Genomic DNA, 7,095 nt, shown 5'->3' with positions numbered 1-7,095 from the left:
ATTCTGAAGAACAATGGAAGTGATCCGTAACATTTTTAAACTTCAGCAGAATACCCAAGAACAATGGAAGAGTACCGTAGCATTTATAAACTTCAGCAGAATTCTGAGAACAATGGAAGAGTTCCGTAGCATTTTAAATTTCAACAGAATTCCAAGAACAATGGAAGAGTTCCGTAGCATTTTTAAACTTCAGCAGAAATCCGAGAACAATGGAAGAGTTCCGCAGCAGTTTTAAACTTCACCAGAATTCCGAGAACAATGGAAGAGTTCCGTAGCATTTTTAAACTTCACCAGAATTCCGAGAACAATGGAAGAGTTCCATAGCATTTTTAAACTTCATCAGAATTCTGAAGAACAATGGAAGTGATCCGTAACATTTTTAAACTTCAGCAGAATACCCAAGAACAATGGAAGAGTACCGTAGCATTTATAAACTTCAGCAGAATTCTGAGAACAATGGAAGAGTTCCGTAGCATTTTAAACTTCAACAGAATTCCAAGAACAATGGAAGATTTCCGTAGCATTTTTAAACTTCAGCAGAAATCCGAGAACAATGGAAGAGTTCCGCAGCAGTTTTAAACTTCACCAGAATTCCGAGAACAATGGAAGAGTTCCGTACCATTTTTAAACTTCACCAGAATTCCGAGAACAATGGAAGAGTTCCGTTGCAGTTTTAAACTTCATCAGAATTCCGAAGAACGAAGGAAGAGTTCCGCAGCATTTTTAAACTTCAGCAGAACTCAGAAGAAAAATGGAAGAGTTCCGTAGGATTTTTAAACTTCAGCAGAATTCCGAAGAACAATCGAAGAGTTCCGTAGCATTTTTAAACTTCAGCAGAATTCCGAAGAACAATGGATGAGTTCCGTAGCATATTGAAACTTCAGCACAATTCTGAAGAACAATGGAAATGATCCGTAACATCTTTAAACTTCAGCAGAATTCCGAAGAACAATGGAAGAGTTCCGTAGCATTTTTAAACTTCATCAGAATTCCGAAGAACAATGGAAGAGTTCCGTTGCATTTTTAAACTTCAGCAGAATTCCGAAGAACAATGGAATTGATCCGTAACATTTTTAAACTTCAGCAGAATTCCCAAAAGCAATGGAAGAGCACCGTAGAATTTATAAGCTTCAGCAGAATTCTGAGAACAATGGAAGAGTTCCGTAGCATTTTTAAACTTCAGCAGAATTCCGAAGAACAATGGAAGAGTTCCGTAGCCTTTTTAAACTTTGTCAGAATTCCGAAGAACAATGGAAAAGTTCCGTACCATTTTTATACTTCAGCAGAATTCCGAAGAACAATGGAAGAGTTCCGTAGCATTTATAAACTTCAGCAGAATTCCGAGAACAATGGATGAGTTCAGTAGCATTTTTAAACTTCACCAGAATTCCGAGAACAATGGAAGAGTTCCGTAGCATTTTTAAACTTCACCAGAATTCCGAGAACAATGGAAGAGTTCCATAGCATTTTTAAACTTCATCAGAATTCTGAAGAACAATGGAAGTGATCCGTAACATTTTTAAACTTCAGCAGAATACCGAAGAACAATGGAAGAGTACCGTAGCATTTATAAACTTCAGCAGAATTCTGAGAACAATGGAAGAGTTCCGTAGCATTTTAAACTTCAACAGAATTCCACGAACAATGGAAGAGTTCCGTAGCATTTTTAAACTTCAGCACAAATCCGAGAACAATGGAAGAGTTCCGCAGCAGTTTTAAACTTCACCAGAATTCCGAGAACAATGGAAGAGTACCGTACCATTTTTAAACTTCACCAGAATTCCGAGAACAATGGAAGAGTTCCGTTGCAGTTTTAAACTTCAGCAGAATTCTGAAGAAAAATGGAAATGATCCGTAACATTTTTGAACTTCAGCAGAATTCCGAAGAACAATGGAAGAGTTCCGTAGCATTTTTAAACTTCAGCAGAATTCCGAAGAACAATGGAAGAGTTCCATAGCATTTTTAAACTTCAGCAGAATTCCGAAGAACAATGGAATTGATCCGTAACATTTTTAAACTTCAGCAGAATTCCCAAGAACAATGGAAGAGCACCGTAGAAATTATAAGCTTCAGCAGAATTCTGAGAACAATGGAAGAGTTCCGTAGCATTTTTAAACTTCACCAGAATTCCAAGAACAATGGAAGAGTTCCGTAGCATTTTTAAACTTCTGCAGAATTCCGAAGAAAAAAGGAAGAGTTCCGTAGCAGTTTTAGGCTTCATCAGAATTCCGAAGAACAATGGAAGAGTTCCGTAGCATTTTTAAACTTCAGCAGAATTCAGAAGAACAATGGAAGAGTTCCATAGCATTTTTAAACTTCAGCAGAATTCCGAAGAACAATGGAAGAGTTCCGTTGCATTTTTAAACTTCAGCAGAATTCCGAAGAACAATGGAAGAGTTTCGTTGCAGTTTTAAACTTCATCAGAATTCCGAAGAACAATGGAAGAGTTCCGTAGCATTTTTATACTTCAGCAGAACTCAGAAGAACAATGGAAGAGTTCCGTAGCATTTTTAAACTTCAGCAGAATTCCGAAGAACAATGGAAGAGTTCCGTAGCATTTTTAAACTTCAGTAGAATTAAGAATAACAATGGAAGAGTTCCGTAGCATTTTAAAACTTCACCAGAATTCCGTGAACAATGGAAGAGTTCCGTAGCATTTTTAAACTTCAGCAGAATTCCGAAGAACAAAGAAAGTGTTCCGTAGCATTTTTAAACTTCAGCAGATTTCCGAAGAACAATGGAAGAGTTCCGTAGCATTTTTAAACTTAAGCAGAATTCTGCAAAGCAATGGAAGAGTTCCGTAACATTTTTAAACTTCAGCAGAATTCCGAAGAACAATCGAAGAGTTCCGTAGCATTTTTAAACTTCTGCAGAATTCCGAAGAACAATGGAAGAGTTCCGTAGCATTTTTAAACTTCAGCAGAATTCCGAAGAACAATGGAAGAGTTCCGTAGCCTTTTTAAACTTCGTCAGAATTCCGAAGAACAATGGAAAAGTTCCGTACCATTTTTATACTTCAGCAGAATTCCGAGAACAATGGAAGAGTTCCATAGTATTTTTAAACTTCAGCAGAATTCCGAAGAACAATGGAAGAGTTCCGTAGCATTTTTAAACTTCAGCAGAATTCCGAGAACATTGGAAGGTTCCGTAGCATTTTTAAACTTCACCAGAATTCCGAGAACAATGGAAGAGTTCCGTAGGATTTTTAAACTTCAGCAGAATTCCGAGAACAATGGAAGAGTTCCGTAGCATTTTTAAACTGCAGCAGAATTCCGAAGAACAATGGAAGAGTTCCGAAGCATTTTTAAACTTCAGCAGAATTCCGAAGAACAATGGAAGAGTTGCGTTGCAGTTTTAGGCTTCATCAGAATTCCGAAGAACAATGGAAGAGTTCCGTAGCATTTTTAAACTTCAGCAGAATTCCGAAGAACAATGTAAGAGTTCCGTAGCATTTTTAAACTTCAGCAGAATTCCGAAGAACAATGGAAGAGTTCCGTAGCATTTTTAAACTTCAGCAGAATTCCGAAGAACAATGGAAGAGTTCCGTTGCAGTTTTAAACTTCATCAGAATTCCGAAGAACAATGGAAGAGTTCCGTAGCATTTTTAAACTTCAGCAGAACTCAGAAGAACAATGGAAGAGTTCCGTAGCATTTTTAAACTTCAGCAGAATTCCGAAGAACAATGGAAGAGTTCCGTAGCATTTTTAAACTTCAGTAGAATTAAGAATAACAATGGAAGAGTTCCGTAGCATTTTTAAACTTCAGCAGAATTCTGCAAAGCAATGGAAGAGTTCCGTAGCATTTTTAAACTTCAGCAGAATTCCGAAGAAAAATCGAAGAGTTCCGTAGCATTTTTAAACTTCAGCAGAATTCCGAAGAACAATGGAAGAGTTCCGTAGCATTTTTAATCTTCAGCAGAATTCCGAAGAACAATGGAAATGATCCGTAACATTTTTAAACTTCAGCAGAATTCCCAAGAACAATGGAAGAGTACCATAGAATTTATAAACTTCAGAAGAATTCTGAGAACAATGGAAGAGTTCCGTAGCATTTTTAAACTTCACCAGAATTCCACGAACAATGGAAGAGTTCCGTAGCATTGTTTAACTTCTGCAGAATTCCGAAGAACAATGGAAGAGTTCCGTAGCATTTTTAAACTTCAGCAGAATTCCGAAGAACAATGGAAGAGTTCCGTAGCATTTTTAAAATTCATCAGAAATCCAAAGAACAATGGAAAAGTTCCGTAGCATTTTTAAACTTCAGCAGAATTCCGAAGAACAATGGAAGAGTTCCGTAGCATTTTTAAACTTCTGCAGAATTCCGAGAACAATGGAAGAGTTCCGTAGCATTTTTAAACTTCAACAGAATTCCGAGAACAATGGAAGAGTTCCGTAGCATTTTTAAACTTCAGCAGAATTCCGAAGAACAATGGAAGAGTTCCGTAGCATTTTTAAACTTCATCAGAATTCCGAAGAACAATGGAAAAGTTCCGTAGCATTTTTAAACTTCACCAGAATTCCGAGAACAATGGAAGAGTTCCGTAGCATTTTTAAACTTCACCAGAATTCCGAGAACAATGGAAGAGTTCCGTAGCATTTTTAAACTTCAGCAGAATTCCGAAGAACAATGGAAGAGTTCCGTAGCATTTTTAAACTTCATCAGAATTCCGAAGAACAATGGAAAAGTTCCGTAGCATTTTTAAACTTCAGCAGAATTCCGAAGAACAATGGAAGAGTTCCGTAGCATTTTTAAACTTCAGCAGAATTCCGAAGAACAATGGAAGTGTTCCATAGCATTTTTAAACTTCATCAGAATTCTGAAGAACAATGGAAGTGATCCGTAACATTTTTAAACTTCAGCAGAATACCCAAGAACAATGGAAGAGTACCGTAGCATTTATAAACTTCAGCAGAATTCTGAGAACAATGGAAGAGTTCCGTAGCATTTTAAACTTGAACAGAATTCCAAGAACAATGGAAGAGTTCCGCAGCATTTTTAAACTTCAGCAGAAATCCGAGAACAATAGAAGAGTTCCGCAGCATTTTTAAACTTCAACAGAATTCCAAGAACAATGGAAGAGTTCCGTAGCATTTTTAAACTTCAGCAGAATTCCGAAGAACAATGGAAGAGTTCCGTAGCATTTTTAAACTTCAGCAGAATTCCGAAGAACAATGGAAGAGTTCCGTTGCAGTTTTAAACTTCATCAGAATTCCGAAGAACAATGGAAGAGTTCCGTAGCATTTTTAAACTTCAGCAGAACTCAGAAGAACAATGGAAGAGTTCCGTAGCATTTTTAAACTTCAGCAGAATTCCGAAGAACAATGGAAGAGTTCCGTAGCATTTTTAAACTTCAGTAGAATTAAGAATAACAATGGAAGAGTTCCGTAGCATTTTTAAACTTCAGCAGAATTCTGCAAAGCAATGGAAGAGTTCCGTAGCATTTTTAAACTTCAGCAGAATTCCGAAGAAAAATCGAAGAGTTCCGTAGCATTTTTAAACTTCAGCAGAATTCCGAAGAACAATGGAAGAGTTCCGTAGCATTTTTAATCTTCAGCAGAATTCCGAAGAACAATGGAAATGATCCGTAACATTTTTAAACTTCAGCAGAATTCCCAAGAACAATGGAAGAGTACCATAGAATTTATAAACTTCAGAAGAATTCTGAGAACAATGGAAGAGTTCCGTAGCATTTTTAAACTTCACCAGAATTCCACGAACAATGGAAGAGTTCCGTAGCATTTTTTAACTTCTGCAGAATTCCGAAGAACAATGGAAGAGTTCCGTAGCATTTTTAAACTTCAGCAGAATTCCGAAGAACAATGGAAGAGTTCCGTAGCATTTTTAAAATTCATCAGAAATCCAAAGAACAATGGAAAAGTTCCGTAGCATTTTTAAACTTCAGCAGAATTCCGAAGAACAATGGAAGAGTTCCGTAGCATTTTTAAACTTCTGCAGAATTCCGAGAACAATGGAAGAGTTCCGTAGCATTTTTAAACTTCAACAGAATTCCGAGAACAATGGAAGAGTTCCGTAGCATTTTTAAACTTCAGCAGAATTCCGAAGAACAATGGAAGAGTTCCGTAGCATTTTTAAACTTCATCAGAATTCCGAAGAACAATGGAAAAGTTCCGTAGCATTTTTAAACTTCACCAGAATTCCGAGAACAATGGAAGAGTTCCGTAGCATTTTTAAACTTCACCAGAATTCCGAGAACAATGGAAGAGTTCCGTAGCATTTTTAAACTTCAGCAGAATTCCGAAGAACAATGGAAGAGTTCCGTAGCATTTTTAAACTTCATCAGAATTCCGAAGAACAATGGAAAAGTTCCGTAGCATTTTTAAACTTCAGCAGAATTCCGAAGAACAATGGAAGAGTTCCGTAGCATTTTTAAACTTCAGCAGAATTCCGAAGAACAATGGAAGTGTTCCATAGCATTTTTAAACTTCATCAGAATTCTGAAGAACAATGGAAGTGATCCGTAACATTTTTAAACTTCAGCAGAATACCCAAGAACAATGGAAGAGTACCGTAGCATTTATAAACTTCAGCAGAATTCTGAGAACAATGGAAGAGTTCCGTAGCATTTTAAACTTGAACAGAATTCCAAGAACAATGGAAGAGTTCCGCAGCATTTTTAAACTTCAGCAGAAATCCGAGAACAATAGAAGAGTTCCGCAGCATTTTTAAACTTCAACAGAATTCCAAGAACAATGGAAGAGTTCCGTAGCATTTTTAAACTTCAGCAGAAATCCGAGAACAATGGAAGAGTTCCGCAGCAGTTTTAAACTTCACCAGAATTCCGAGAACAATGGAAAAGTTCCGTACCATTTTTAAGCTTCACCAGAATTCCGAGAACAATGGAAGAGTTCCGTAGCATTTTTAAACTTCAACAGAATTCCGAGAACAATGGAAGAGTTCCGTAGCATTTTTAAACTTCAGCAGAATTCCGAAGAACAATGGAAGAGTTCCGTAGCATTTTTAAACTTCACCAGAATTACGAGAACAATGGAAGAGTTCCGTAGCATTTTTAAACTTCAACAGAATTCCGAGAGCAATGGAAGAGTTCCGTAGCATTTTTAAACTTCAGCAGAATT

The sequence above is a fragment of the Phyllobates terribilis genome, unplaced genomic scaffold (genome assembly GCF_046119375.1).
Source record: "Phyllobates terribilis strain yellow unplaced genomic scaffold, ASM4611937v1 Scaffold_442__1_contigs__length_1511491, whole genome shotgun sequence".
NCBI lineage: Eukaryota > Metazoa > Chordata > Amphibia > Anura > Dendrobatidae > Phyllobates > Phyllobates terribilis.
The sequence above is the reverse complement of the archived record's forward strand: the minus strand, read 5'-3'. Positions refer to the sequence as shown.